We start from the raw sequence: 17,236 nt of genomic DNA on the forward strand, positions 1-17,236 counted from the left end.
TTTTCTTTTATTTGCACTTGTTTTTTGTACATAATGACTTTTGCATTGATATTTTAACAATAGAAATTTAAAATGGATCCAAGTTACTGTATATTTATTTCAATTTTCTAATTATCATGAAAATAAAATTGAGATGATCTCAATACACATAAAAATTAGACAAAAGTTCATAATCTTGCACTTCTTGTCCAATCATCATATATACAAATCATAAGAGCCTTGGATATTTCATATTGGCACGTATTTTGAATTTTCACTAAGCTCATTGAAGCATATGTTTATTAAGATTTCGTTTCAAGATCACTTATCGATCCAAAAAATAATAAGATTTATCAAACGCCCTTTTTAGATGTTCTTATCTTGCACTAAAAAAAGGAGAGGCAATTTTTGATCAATAAAGAATGATTCTTTTGAAGTCAAAGTATTTTCATCTTTAAGCAATGAAATTAATACTAACTGTTGATTCAACCTTTTTCAAGTAAGTTTAATCAAGTATGTCCTTTGATCTTCTTATTTGTAATATTAAAAATATTTCTTCTAAGTCTCATGATACTTCTACATTTGAATTCAAGAACAATTTATTTTGTTTTTAAAAACAATTACATATTCCAAAAAGCAAAGCATAATTATACATTCTTCAAGTTCCTTACTACTTTGTTAATTATAGTTATCATCCACAACTTGATATTTTTGACTATTCAAAAGTTGATAATCCTAGGGCAAAAGATTTGAAAAATCATTTATGTGAACTACATATAACAATGAAGGCACAATTAAAAGAAGTTAAGAACAACAAAAGATCAATGCGGATGCCTATTGTAAGGAACAACATCAATTCTACATTGGCAACAAGGTATGGTTACTTTGTCACAATATCAAGATAAGTTGTTCTTGTGATAAGTTAGTTTATCTTAGGCTTGGATCATTTTATATTTGTGAATAAATAAATTCTATTGCTTATCAATTACATGTATTAGAGTTTATGAAGATCTAACTCATATTCCATATATCTCTTCTTGAGCCATATGAGACAATGAATATCTCAAGAAGAAGTCAAATACTACCTCTTCATATAGAAGTAGATAATAATCAAGAGTTCAAAGTGAAAGAAGACTTAGACTTAAGGCAACATTGAAATAAGTTGGAATATCTTATTTTTTGGCCTAGATATAGTATTAATAAACATACATAGTAGCCATCAAAGAATCTTGCAAATATAATAAAGAAGGTTGATATTTTTCATCAACAACATCCATCACAATCAAAATAAAAAATAGTAAATGTTTGCTATAAAATCTATGAAAGATAGCATTTTACCTTCTAACCTTATTTATAGTTTCTGTGTGTTTGTCACAACTTTCCAATAATTGGATATTTTGGATACAACAAGACTTTATAATTAATATTAAGAAATTTTTGGTGGCTTCAAATGTAGAAGGTAGTCAAACACTTTGTACAATCATATCATGTTTGTTCAAGATTAAAAACTCCTTGTTATTAACTTTATAGTCTTCTTCAGCAATTGCTTATTCCGCAATACCTATGGTCTTTAGTTTCTATGGATTTTATCACAAATTATTTAATCTCAAGCTAAAATAATTTTACATTTATGAAAATAGAACATTTTACCAAGATAGCACATTTTTTACTATGTACAAAATCTATCACAAGTAAAGCAATAGCTAAAATTTTTATTGACAATATTTATCAATATCATCGATTATCCAAGGATATTATATTGGATAGGAGGATTCAATTTATATCAAGTTTTTAGAAAATCTTTTTCAAGATTCTAAAGTTAGACATACAACTATCTTTGGCCTTTAATACTCAAGATAATAGAGAGATTAATTATTATATATGACTTGATATTTTTAACTTCTCAAAAGTTGATAATCTTGGAGCAAATACTAAAAATCTTGACTATTTAAATTAATAAATTCATATTCAAGCCATTAATAATAATAAAAATTCATAAAAAAAAATTTATATACATATATATATATACTTTTATTTATTTTATATACAAGAAAATATTATTAAAGTAAGTTGTATATATAAAAAAGTGTAATATTAAACAAAATTTAGATTTTTTTAATATGTAGAAATTATATATATATATATATATATATATACTTTCTAAATTGCTCATAACTTTGTGTCGGATCTTTGTATAGTTTTTTAATAAATTTCAGAAGTCTTTCAAAAACCTCCATAATCTAGTATAGCGACCTAAGACATTTTATAGCCTTCACTTGGTTTTTATAAAATATGCTTCAGATATCATAATATGTTATCAAACTTAAAAATAATGTAAAATATATTTTATTTTTAGTAATAAAAATATTAAAAGAATCTATAATTTTCTTCTTCCAAAAACTTTTACAAATGATTTATACTTTAAAAATTCTTAATTTTACAAACTTTGATTCATTTGTCCTTATCAGATTAAATTGAAAAAAAATGACATTTTTAGACTTTTCTTAAAATAAATAAATGATTGTGATTATTTTAGAATAATATCATATTTATAAATCAAATATAACAAAATTCCTGATTAAAATTATGTCTTATAATAGAATTCAAAATATAAAATATGTATATTATTTTTTATTGATATTTTTTGGCCATACACAATTTAGATTGTTTCTTCTAATGAAATATTGTTGAAAACAATTACATCAAGAGAGAAGATTCTTTCTCATTACAAAGAAATAAAAAGATGAAAAATTGTGTTAAAAAAATAGGTTATCTTTTTAGTAAAATATCAATTGTAACCAAAATTTATATTTGGACAAAATTACCATTAATATTACTATTGAAAATATATTTCAAAGGATTGCTATAACAAGTAAGCATGAGCAAATCACATAATGTTAAACTTAATACTAATTTACCATAAAATTATTAGAATTTAAGAAAACATTTACATGATAAATATAAATAGAGGATGATTTGTTTTCTTTATACAAAATATTTTATATAATATTGTTAAATAATAAAAACTAGAGAGTAATAAACTAAGTATAAAAATAAATTATATTTAACAGTAAAAATATAATTAAATTTATTAAACTAATTATAAAAAATAACATAAGTTACAGTAAAAATAAATAAAATTTATTAAATAAAATTCTATTCATCGAATAAAATAATTTTTATATTTTAAATTTTTAAAAAATATTTTTAACTATTTAGAATTTTTAATCAAATTATTTTAATATTATGTTACAGTAAATTTCATCGTTACTTCAAAATAAGATATAAATTTCTAAGATATTTTTTAAAACTATTTTTGAATTTGAAGAACGCTTTGTCACGGACATACTCATGTAAGCTGGTAATTACATATACAAATAGATAGAAGTAAGTAAAAGTATGTAAAAGTAAGTTAATTCTATAGTATTTAATATGAAAGCTTCCTAGAAGCTTCATAGACGCTGCTTTGACTTCATAGGTGTCTTTAATTGACTTTTTGGATTAGAAACGTGGTCAACAAGTTGGCCATGTGCCACACATGTTGTTAGCTTGAAGATCAAGCTAACTATATAGCCCACACATAGAAAAACTTGCCTTGTAAGTCAAGGCATGTGTCCTACAAAGTCAACACATATTGGAGGTCCTATAGAATGTTGCCACGTAGTCCCTAGTTAGATAGTATATATAGAGACAAGAGTGAAGCCTTCTTCACTCTTGTCAACTCCTTTCTTGCTTCTAGTCTAGTTTCAAGGGTCTCTAGTTTTCTTGTCTTTTAGCAATAGCCATTCTAGTTTCTCTTTCAATATACATACTTATTTATTTATATTTTGTTATCTTTCTTTGAATGAAGGCTCATTTGTCTCGATTGTTTTTTCATCAAGTTCTTGTCCTTGAAAGATTGACAAGAGTACACCTATAACAATAGAGCTTTGTCTAATCTTGATTAAGAGTGGATTACTCCTTTTTCTTGATTAGATATAAGCATATTAGAAGTTGCAGATTACCCTCTTCTAAATTGATATTGTCCTTAGTATTTTGTTTATTCTCAAGTCCTCTCTTTTATTTGTCTTGAGCGATATTAGACATCTTCTCTTTTCTAAGTGTTATTATGACAGAACTTGTTGAAATAAAGAATGCAATGCCACAAATACAAGAGCAATTGAGAGAGTTAATGCTTGCGATGCATCAATTCAATTTACCACCACAAGGAGCAACAAGATTGGTAGGAAGTGAAGATATAAAAATGGTTAGAGCTGCTTCAACATCTGCACCGTTGTATACTTCACAATTTTGAAACCTTGCAACTGATATCAAGTGGAATGATGTTGCACTTATTAGCCAATTTTTCTATGGATTACAATATGAGGTAAAAAAATTAATGCTCAACTTACCTGATCCTCAAACATTGAGTCAAGCAATTGACTTTGATGTGAAGTGCGACAATCACCTTTTTGAATTCCGATCTGAGAATCATAGAAGTGGACGTCAACGTTACTATAATTCAATGGCAACACCAACACCTCTTCAACACATACATTCGGAAGTAGAGGATATGCAAATTGATGGAATACGTTTCAAACCTATTACTGAGTAAGAAAAGATTCGTCGTTGTCAAGAAGGATTATGTTTATATTGTGGAGAACCATAGCACACTGCTCAACATTGTCCAAAGAAACGACGCAATCACAAAATGAGGAGTATGACTATGAAAGAAGACAATATGTCGGAAAACGAGTTTGTCTAGCTACAATAGGGACCATGCTACTGGAACCTTACACAACATCTAGTAAAGGTCCTATTCTCTCCTTAGAGCCCTCTCCTTGTTTTATATTAAATATTATTTTAGGACCTAAACATTACAAAGTCTCTGCCTTGTTAGATTCGGGAGCCTCAGCGTATTTTTTAGATGAAGAATTTACTAAAAGACATAGCATATCTTTAGTAAAGAAAACTAAACATGTTCATGTAGAAGTCATAGATGGTCGTCTATTGTCTTCTGGAGATATTACTCACGAAACCTTTCCTATAGAAGTAATAATCAATGGTCATAATAGTTTTTTAGTATTTAATATCATTAGATCTCCCTCTAATCGAATCATTTTAGGTTTATCGTGGTTAGAAAAATACAACCCTCAAATAGATTGGATTTCCCGAACGCTTACTTTCTCTAAAAGTATAACTAACAGTGTACTTAATCAAATAGAGAGTCATAAGTCTAGTTCAATTAAACCCGTATTTATAGGTGCAAAAGCTTTCTTGCATGCTGCTATGAAAGAATCACCTTATATTATTTATGCCACACCTGCTCCTACTAGTGAAAAGACTTCAAGTGGCATTCCAAGCCAATATCAAGAATTTCAAGATGTATTTGAAAAAAAGAATGCAGATACACTCCCGAAACATCGTCCCTATGATTGCTCAATTGACCTTCAAGAAGGAGTACAACCGCCATTGGGACCAATCTACAATTTATCACAAAATGAATTGACTGAACTCAATGAGTATATTGAAGAAAATCTAACTAAGAATTTCATACGCTATTCTAAATCTCCGGTAGGAGCTCCAATTCTATTTGTGAAGAAAAAAGATGGATCATTGCGGATGTGTGTTGATTATCGAGGACTCAACAAGATTACCATCAAGAACAGGTATCCACTACCTTTAATATCTGGACTTCTTGATCAACTGAATCAAGCTAAGATCTATACAAAAATAGATCTTCGGAGAGCATACAATCTAGTACGCATCAAAGAAAGAGATGAATGGAAGACTGCGTTTCAAACTAGGTATGGACATTTTGAACACAACGTCATGCCTTTTGGACTTACAAATGCACCAACAGCTTTTCAACATCTAATGAATGATAATTTTTGAAAGTTTTTGGAGGATTTTGTGGTTTTTTATCTAGACGACATCTTGATCTATTCTAAGAATCCAGAAGAACATGAACTTCATGTTCGTCATGTGTTACCAAAATTAAGAGATGCAGGACTCTATGCCAAGATAAAAAAAGTGTGTATTCCACACTATTCAAGTCAATTTCTTAGGTTATATCATTTCAAATGATGGACTTATGATGGATCTTAAGAAAGTTCAAACTATTATAGATTGGAAGATCCCAAAAATGATAAGGGATGTCCAATGTTTTTTGGGATTTGCCAACTACTATCAGATCCACATCAAAGACTTCTCTCGAGTTGCAACTCCACTTGTTCGTTTGACTTGTAAAGACAAACTCCAATGGAATGAAGAAACGGAAGTTGCTTTTGAATCTTTGAAGACACCATTTGTTTCTGCACCAATCTTGTATCATGTTGATTTTTCTAAAGCATTCTTTATAGAAACAGATGCATCAGACTTTGCTCTGGGTGCGATTTTATCACAAATGGAAACAGATGACAAACTTCATCAAATAGCCTTTCATTCAAGAAAATTCTCAGCAGCAGAAATCAATTATGAGATCTACGACAAAGAACTTCTTGCAATTGTGGATTCTTTTCAAGAATGGCATCATCATCTAGAAGGTGCTTCTTGTCCAGTCATCGTGTATTTGGATCAGGAGAACCTCGAATATTTTATGTCAGCATGCGTATTAAATCGTTATCAAGCTCGTTGGAGCATGTCTTTATCAAGATTCGAGTTCATCATCACTTATCGGCTAGGAAAACAATAAGGTTTGTTCGATGCCTTGTCTAGACATTCTTATCTTGTACCAAAAGAAGGAGATGGAGCTTTTGAGCAACAAAGAATGGTTCTCTTCAACCCTGAGCAACTTCATCTTCGAGCAATAAAATCAACATTGACTGTTGATTGAACTTTTTTTAAGCAAGTCCAGTTAAGTATGTCTTCAGACCCTCTTGTTCATGACATCAAGAATAATTCTTCTAATTTCATGATTCCTCTAAATTTGAATTCAAGAATAACCTACTCTATTTCGAAGGATGCCTATATGTTCCAAAAGGAGAAGCACGTTTACGTATTCTTCAAGCTCGTCACGACTTCCCAGTAGCAGGACATTTTGGATATAATAAGTCTTTAGAGCTGATATCTAGGAATTTTTGGTGGTCTCAAATGTGGAAGGCAGTCAAAAATTTTGTACAATCATGTGATGTTTTCTCAAGATCAAAAACTCCTCGTCATGGACTTTTTAGACTTCTTCAGCCATTACATATTCCAGAACAACCATGGTCTTCTGTTTCTATGGACTTCATCATGGATCTTCCAATCTCAGGTTCTTATGATTCTATATTCGTGATAGTAGATCGTTTTACCAAGATGGCACATTTTGTACCATGTACAAAATCTATCACAGGTGAAGAAACAGCTAAGCTCTTTCTTGACAATATCTATCGCTATCATGAATTACCCAAGGATATTATATCAGATAGGAGAACTCAATTTGTATCAAGATTTTGGCGGACTCTTTTCAAGATTCTAAAAGTGGATATAAAAATATCTTCGACATTCCATCTTCAAAAAAATGGACAAACGGAGCGTGTTAATCAAGTTTTGGAGCAATATTTAAGATGTTCCATTAACTACCAACAAGATGATTGGACAACTCTTTTGCCATTGGCAGAGTTTGCTTACAATAACACGGTACATTCTTCTACAAAATAAACACCTTTCTTTGCTAATTATGGTTATCATCCATGACTTGATACTTTTGACTTTTCAAAAGTTGATAATCTTGCTGCGAAAGATTTGGCGATTTATTTATCAAAGCTACATGCAACGATGAAGGCACAGTTAAAAGAGGCTGAAGAACAACAAAAGGTCAATACGGATGTCTATCAAAAAGAACAACCACCATTCGTCTTGGGTGATAAGGTATGGCTACTTCATCGCAATATCAAGACCACTCGTCCTTGTGACAAGTTAGACTATCGAAGGCTGGGACCATTTTCTATTTTTACATAAATCAATCTAGTTGCATATCCTTTACGTCTATCGGAGTCAATGAAAATCCATCCAATATTTCACGTGTCTCTTCTTGAACCATACAAGACAGTGGACATACCAAGAAGACGACAAGCTCCACCTCCTCTTATAGAAGTGGACAATAATGAATAGTTTGAAGTAGAAGAAGTCTTAGATTCAAGGCGGTGCCGAAATAAATTGGAATATCTTGTCCATTGGCGCAGATATGGTATTAGTGAACACACATGGGAGCCTATAAAGAATCTTGCAAATGCAACAAAGGCAATGGAGGATTTTTATCGATGATATCCATCAAAATCAAGATGAAAATCTTCTTTATAAAAGAAACAACATCTAGGCAAGATAACATTCTACTTTCAATCCTTGTTCGTAGCTTCTTTGTAGTTGTGACATTCAGGAGATGGAGAACCAATAACCAATGGATTCGACTCAAAAACCTTTATTTGTTGACCTGCCGGATGAGACATTATGATTGTCACAACCTTCAAAATGACGCAATCGAGATGAAGATCTTCAAGAATGACATGTTCTTCCTCGAATAGATGGCGAGATACAACGCGTTTGGTATCACGATTTGGGAAGGGACTCCCAATGTTTGGTGATTTTGTTAGAGGTAAGAACAATTCCTAATGGTGTTCCAAATGTTCTATTCGAAGGAAGTTATGAAGGCCACAACAATGATCAAATAACTAGGTGGACTTTCCGCCCTTGTATAGGATACTACTGATGGTTGAGAGGCCCTATCAATCATCTTCGAAGAGAACAAAGATCAGAGTATGTGGCGAATATAATTCGTCGCATGATAGATTTTCTCAACATATGATGATCGCTCCTCATGGAACTCGTCCCTAGAAGGTGGAGTAATGTCACGGACATACTCATGTAAGCTGGTAATTATATATACAAATAGGTAGAAGTAAGTAAAATTATGTAAAAGTAAATTAATTCTATAGTATTAAATATGAAAGCTTCCCAGAAGCTTCATAGACGCTGCTTTGACTTCAAAGGTGTCTTTAATTGACTTTTTGGATTAGAAACGTGGTCAACAAGTTGGCCATGTGCCACACATGTTGTTAGCTTGAAGATCAAGCTAACTATATAGCCCACACATAGAAAAACTTGCCTTGTAAGTCAAGGCATGTGTCCTACAAAGTCAACACATATTGGAGGTCCTATAGAATGTTGCCACGTAGCCCCTAGTTAGATAGTATATATAGAGACAAGAGTGAAGCCTTCTTCACTCTTGTCAACTCCTTTCTTGCTTCTAGTTTAGTTTCAAGGGTCTCTAGTTTTCTTGTCTTTTGACAATAGCCATTCTAGTTTCTCTTTCAATATACATACTTATTTATTTATATTTTTTTATCTTTCTTTGAGTGAAGGCTCATTTGTCTGGGTTGTTTTTTCATCAAGTTCTTGTCCTTGACACACTTTTAAAAACAAACAACACAAAATATATTAAGATTTTAAAAAAATATCACAAAAATATATATACTATATTATTATATATATAGTATTCAATTTTTAGTATTTAATATATAGAGAAAAATATATATATATATTTATTCTAAAGGATGTTACTTGAAGTTTAAATACAAAATTTTAAAATAAAAAAATATCTAAATAAATTTAACATATAAAATATTTTATGTAGTTATCTACCACTTATATTGAAATCACATAATCATTTTAGATATGTTAAACATTATAATATTTTTTAGTCTTCAAAATACATGTGAAATTTTTGACTTGTGACAAATTATATATAAAAATTATTAATTAGAATTATTTTAAGTTTTCTAAATAAAAAATTACCTTTATGTAATACAAAGATAAATAAAAATATCTATTCAAAAGTGTCATGTCTTTTAAGAAGTTGGCATAAAAGATACTATTCAAAAGAATAATAATTCTAAAAAATATTTTTAAAATTAGATTAATTTTAAATATTAGTATTACTATTATAATATAAAAACTAAAAAAATTATATTTTTAAACTAACTGTGATTAATTTATATTTTTAATAAATTATAAAGTTTTTTTCTATGAAATAAAATATTTTTTAAAATTAAAAAAAATCAACTTTAATAATAAAATATACAAAATATGGCAAAAATTTAAAACTAAACAAAATTATTTTTTAGTCACAATCATATATATTTATTCCAATAATTAATTATATGATAGGGTAGAAATAAATAAAAATAGATTAATTTCATAATAGCTTCTAATAAAGCTTTTTATAAGCTTCATAGATACGATTTTGATTTTATACATATTCATTCTTTGTTTAGTAGGTTAAAAACTTTGTCAACAAGTTAACCACGTGTCACATGTATTGGTAACTTGTAGAACAAGCTAACTAAGTAGTATACATGTAGAAAACTTGTCTTGCAAGTTAAGATATGTATCTTGCATAGTATTGGAGGTCTTATACAACGTTGCCACACGACTCCTAGTTAGAAAGTTTATATAGAGATAAGAGTGAAGGTCTCTTCACTCTTGTCAATGTCTTTCTAGTTTTTAATCTTGTTTTAAGACTTTCTAGTCTTTTTGTCTTTGGTAGTAGCCATTCTAGTTTAATATTATATCATCTTTCAGTGATTATATTTTTTTTGAGTGATGCAAGTGTATTGACCTTTTATTTCTTTGAGATTGATATCCTTAACATTTATTCATTTAAAGAACTCATAGTATAATAAAGTTGATTATTTTTAATTTAAAGCATATTTATAAATTCAATATATTCAAAATAATTTCATTCAATGTAATGCATTATTATTTTGATTTCACTTTGCAATAATGTATCATCTTAAAAACTTTCAGATAAAAACCATATTTATTTTTATAAATTATATTTAGAGCTTAACAAAGTTGTTGTGATGTAGAATGAATTCTTTATTTATGATGAAAGCTATGGTATTTATTTTTATGAAATATTATATTTGATTTTAAATATTTAATAAAATAAATAATCTATTTATAAGATACTATTAAAAATAATTTTTAAAAAATAATTTAGAAAAAAATAATTATTTAAAAAAATTACAACATACATTTTAAATATTTTGTATGTAATTTAAATATTCAAAGTTTTATAATCTCTCTTGAAACAAGATTGAATTCTCTTAAGGATCTAAAAATCCTTCTAGTCTGTAGTAATATAAATTCCATCACAAAGTAGGACAAAACAAACCAAAACAAAATTGAATAAAATTAAACATAATAGAATATAAAAGAAAAAACAGAGTAAAAGGAAATAGATCTAAATAGTACAAAATATACAAACAAAACTTCATTGAAAAAAAAGGACTCAAACCACATTTAACCGAATGCCTCAAGTGGCCTTTGTAAGTCTTATTTATACTTTATCCAATTAATTTTGAAATTTTTAGAATATCCCTATTGGTGGCCTCTACGAAAATAATCACCACTCTAGAAGATTCCACATGTGGATCCCACCTAAATAACCGCCCTTAATTCTTTTAAGATTTTTACAGTAGGCCCCATATAGACCACCAACTTAGCCCCAATTCTAAAAACTTCTATAAACTTTTCAAAAACGGCCCCAATTACCTATCTCTACACGTCAATAATATAATTATCTTATCCATGCCTCATTACATCTTTGCTCTTATATATTTTTGTAATAAAAAATTTATATTAAAATTAAAATTTTATTTTAAATTTAAGAATAAATTTTTGTAAAAAAATATGTTTAAATTGGTGGTTCATAAGCAAGATCTAAAATTATAAGGCATCAACTACAAAACACATTCAAAACAACTTTTCTTTTAAAGTAATCTTAGTAATTGATAATAAAATATATCACAATATAATAATTATTTTTTACGATATATATTTGATTTTAATATTTAAAAATATATATCAAATTATTTTTTTAAATGGTTTGAGTTTATATTATGATAATACTTAAAATTATTAACTTATATTTTAAAGCATATTGTATGAAACTTGCAATATAAAAAAGTATATTATTTTTAGAAATTTATGTAATATATCTAAAACATCAAGAATAGTTATTTGATAATAAAATATTTCCAAATTAATATGTACAATATATATAACAACTTATTTTTTAAAAAATAAATTTGAACATGAATAAACTATTAAAAAGATGAGTTTGTAGATTTATTTGTATTTTTAAATTTTTCTATATATATATATATTAAAATAATTTATTTTAAATTTTAGCTACAATTAATTTGCATATATATTTTAAATCAAATTATTTGGTAAATTCAATTGTAGAAGATTTTATAAATTATTTAAAAAAAAATTATAAAGCTCATTATTTATCATTAAAGAATTTAAAATAAATTATTAATTCTAAATAAAATTATTACAAAATCTATAATAAAAGATAAAAAAGAATCAATTATAAAAGATAAAAAAAATTAAAATCTATTAAAAAAATTTGAGTACAATGTTTTAATCTTAGTAATTAGGACTATACAAATTCAATTTCTAAATTAATAAGATAAATTTATATAAGATTTTTCTATATTATTTATTTATTTATTTAAAAGTACATTGAGATAGACATAAGGTATTATTACAAATTATTTTAATCTAAAAGGATGTGATATAAGCAAATTTAACTTAGTAACATCATACAATCTAACATCATTCAACCTTACCAATACACAAATAAAGATTTATAATTTTAAGTACTACTATCCTCAGAACTCAAAAATTACAATTTTGATAAAATAAAAATTATCATAATAATACCATTTGAATAATTCTAATATAAAATTTTTATATTATACCAAATAAGTAGCATTTTCAAGAAGTATTTTTATTAAGAAGTGCAAAAAATATTCTATGAAGTAAATTGAAAGATGCAACAAACAACTTAGTTTCTTTCAACTAAAGATCTTCTAAATTTAATTTTTTTATGATTAATGTTTAAATAAAAAATATTGTAGAAATATTTTTAGATGTTAAAACTTCATACTTTTGACTATAAATTTGGACCAAATTAAGACTACAATGAAATTCTCTCATATCACATAAATATCTTCGAAATATAATAAATTTATATAAATTTTGATTATAAATTTTTTACAAGCATATTTAGTATAAATAATATAAATAATATATATAATTATATATTTTACCATTATTATATAGTTTCTTCAAATTTTACAATTTAAAAAATATTCTTAAATTGATTAGTTTAAAAATAAAAGAGATTTATTACTTTTTATATTTTTATTAATAAATAACCTTATAAGTATTAAAAAAATAAAAATTTGAATGTATTAATTTTTTATTATTCAAGAGTTTTAAAAATCTTATAAAATATCCATGATTTTTTTTAAATACATCTTTTTTCATGGCTTTAATTTAATTTATATACAATATTTTTTAGACTTTTATAGTTTTCCATTGATTGCAAAAAGTTTTTTTAAAAGATTATATATGATTTTTTTTTTATCATATTATAAACAAAAAATATATATTTCTACCTAGAATTATACTCTGTTCATGCAATATTATGCTCCATCCACCATATTAATGTTGTTGGTGTTGTAGTTTTGTAACATGTTCAAAGGCAACTTTTCTTTAATCAATGTCTTCATGAAGGAGCCCTTTGTTTTTGTTGGAATTGGATCAAATATAATAGAGATAGTTTTCAACATCAAGATCCAATACATGTGCCCTCACTACAACTTGCAATGTTGAAGTCTCAAGAGAGTACAAATATTTTTTCTAAATTGCCTAAGAAAAGCTACTACTAAAATACAACATATTACATAACCACAACAACAATAACAATCATGGTGGTGTTTTGGATGCAATAAAATGTTGAATGGAAATAATAAAACTTTAGACAAAAATAAAAAGAATTTAGGTTAAAATATCTATTTTCCTTAAATAAAGGGACAAGACAAAGATCACTTTAGTTTTTCTAATAAAAATTTAAAAATAATAAAAGTGTTGTCTGATTTTATTTTGGTAAATATATTTCTAAAATAACAATTATTTTCCTCATTCTTATTAATCATATTGTGTTTAGTCTTTCTAGTTTTCTTAAGATTATATATATATATATATATATATATATATATGTTTAAATGTTAAATTATAAGAATATCCAACTATAATAAAAATCTATAGATTCTTTAATTATTAGAATATTAATTTTTAAAATATAAATATTCTTGAATTCTAAAAAATATCTATTACATAGAAGTTGAATGTAATACATGTATGGACTACAAATAGGTCTATTTTTAGAAAAATACACTTGTAAAAGTCAAAAAATTACAAAGATTGGATCTAATAATTTAATTGAAATATACATATATGTTAAAATATGTATGTAAATATGTATTATATATATATATATATATATATATATATTGATACACAATATTTGATGTAGCTTGTTTAGTATTAGCCTAAATTTTGATTGAAAATCTATACCAATCTTCTTATAGTTAATTCAAAAAAACATTGTTCATAGTCCTTATATGTATGGTTCAATTATAGTCATTAATCTACTAATTGAGATATTTTTTGATTAGAATCATCAACTATTTGATAATGAAATTCTTTCTTTGATGTCACTCCCTTACCCTTGAGAGCATGTCAAATCCCCAATGCATTCTATCACCTTGTGGATGGTTGTGGATGGATGGATGCATGAATGAATGAATGAATGAATGAATGAATTAAGTGTTTCATGATGCAATGCCTGCAAAGCCTTCATGCCTTCAAAAGAGAGGGATGTGGTGGTGGAGAGAGGGAAAGTTGGGCTCCACTGCTTGTGAATAAGAGCTCATGATACCTGCTTGTGCTGCTGGCTACAAGTCAGGAACACACACACACACACATTAAATAATAAAAAATAATAACAACAAAACATGCACAATCACAGTGGATGCTACTGGTAGCAGCAGAAGCTTTTTGTTGCCACTTTTTAATTTTATCTATCCTTGAAAACCTTCTGAGTGAGTTCTTAGGCTTCTCTATTATTCTGATATGAGGAATGTTGCATGAGAGCTGATTTAGACATTTGCTTTATTTTGGCATGAGGTGCCATTTTATTGCTCCCATCCCAGATTTTCAATTTGCCCCACAAGGCCTGATTGTCAGGCAATGATGCAAATCAGGACAGTTTTTTCTTTACCATGACAAGGTGATAGTTATGTTGGGGTTTTGGAACAATAATAATGGTGAGTAGTCTTTTCTTTTTTTGATCAACTCGGGTGAATCATTCAAACCCATGGAGCCCCCAACTTGCATCATGATTCACCTCATCTTTTCAAGGTTTGGTTGTGCCATCAATTCATTCTCAGCCAGTATAAAGAAATATGTCTCCACTGCTCACTTGAGACCTTCCAGAATCACATCTTCTTTGCACCTTTCAAATCTCACAGTCAATCCTTCCCACAAAGAGAAAGATTTCATGCAGTTGCTGCGAATGTTGTTGAAACAATGTGAGTCAATGTGAAACCTTTGCTGGATGGGAAGGAGTTTGGTGTTTAGCACTAAAATTTTGAGTATGGTGTATGCTTTTATTCTTACATTGGATTTCTCACATGGGCTTGACTAGAAACCAGAGAACTGCAGTTTTTTAAAATGTCAACTTCATTTTAAAAGACATGTGTACTCAAGCAACCCAAAACACAGCTCAAAGCTTCAAGTTTTGAATGAGCACAAGCACATTCACACAAAGAGGTAATCAAATACACACTAATCTGTCACTCAAACACTTTGAGCTTTTTTGTACCCTTGCCTCTAACAATGTATAACACAGTATTTATAATGAAGTATAGGAGCTATTTTTGAGTATGTTCCACACTTACTGTGTGTGTATATATATGTATTAAATTGCATTTTCTTTTCATTTGTGTGGGGTTTATTTACTCACACACATTAAAGATAGTTTATGTCTCAATTTGATATTTGTACTATAAAACACACACACACACATATGTATATATATATATATATATATATATGTTGAACTATGGAAACAAGAAAATAAATAAAGCAAATAAACTCTATCTGGAGGGAACAGGGAGAACCCAAAAGTAGCACCTTCCTTGAGAGGAGCACTGAGCTGGATATTGCTCCCCTAACCCCATTACCTCATAGGTAGATGCCACTTCAACAAACAAACACAGAGTCGAGCAGAATATGGAAAGGGAACCAGCAGCAGCAGGAGCATGAGGGACCCATCTACAACCCAGTAACCTTCTTGGTGCAGCTGAAGCTAAAGTGAGAGCTATCCATCCAATATGGACTGGCTGAGGTTGCCTTTTTCAGCTGGCTAACAAACATAAACACATAAACACATAGACATGCACACTCACAGGCAGTGTGTGACCTCATCTCATCTTATCTCATCTGGAGCTACTACTGAAACCACCCGAGAGCTAGAGAATCGAGGATTTAAAAAGCGTTATATCAAAGGGCCAGTTCACCGTAAGTTGTCTACAACAGCAGCATTTGTTTTTGTTTGTCTTTGTTTGTTTTTTGTTTCTCTTTTTCTTGTCAATTACAGGAGGGGGGGGGGTCTGAGTCTGGGGCCAGCAGCTGCGGAGTCACGACGCAGGTGTCAGATCATAATAGAGAATGTAGAAGTTCCAGGAAGGAACTGGAAGTGTGGAGCTGGTTGGCGAGGAGGTTGTGGTCACGACTCACGCATGTGGGTCATGAGCCTTCGTGTTGGAGCAATGTCAGGGAGACGAGGAAGAAGAAGATGATCAGTTAGGGTTTTGGTACTCTGGCATCTGCCACTTTCCTCTGACACTACTACAGTTGCCCTTCCTCTTTCATGCCCCCATGTGTGGTTTGCCTCAGTGCAGACGGTGTCGCAGAGACGGTAACTTGGTCTTGGCCTACAAGCAGCGTTTCTCACAAGCTTTGAGAAATCTGACAGGGGTTCTTGAGTTGTGGCCGTGGCCCTTTGTTTCAGTTCTACGCACTAGAGGCCATCATTCGAGTTCCGTTAGACAGCTCCCTGTAAAGAGCAGTGAGAAATGGTGGGGAGGGGTCCATGCTTCCATCACCGCTTTCGCCTCTTGAGTGATATCTTGAATAAAGCAATTTTGTCTGTGATCAGCAGCATTACGAACGTATCATTTCGTATTGATCACACAGCTTGGTCTACGCTCAACGTACATGTATTTTACGACAGTATGGCTTTCGCATTCTACAAAAACATTTCCAGCGTTCAACATCGAATATTTTGTGGGGGAATCCAAAAACGGCTTGTCCCCTCTGGACAATCATATTTCCAGATATTCGAAAATCTAGGCATTAGGGGTTGCGTTTGAAG

General features: G+C 29.0%; 1 long non-coding RNA gene across 1 annotated transcript; it reads left to right on the top strand.

Annotated features, from left to right (window-relative positions):
- Positions 1-16,100: 16,100 nt before the first annotated feature.
- Positions 16,101-17,036, top strand: LOC112275672 (uncharacterized). The gene is made up of 2 exons (XR_002967789.3): positions 16,101-16,380; positions 16,492-17,036. It is a non-coding gene; the product is annotated as an uncharacterized LOC112275672 (long non-coding RNA).
- The last annotated feature ends 200 nt before the right edge of the window (positions 17,037-17,236 follow it).

This window comes from Physcomitrium patens, chromosome 23 (genome assembly GCF_059467195.1).
Source record: "Physcomitrium patens ecotype Gransden chromosome 23, ASM5946719v1, whole genome shotgun sequence".
Classification (NCBI taxonomy): Eukaryota; Viridiplantae; Streptophyta; class Bryopsida; order Funariales; family Funariaceae; genus Physcomitrium; species Physcomitrium patens.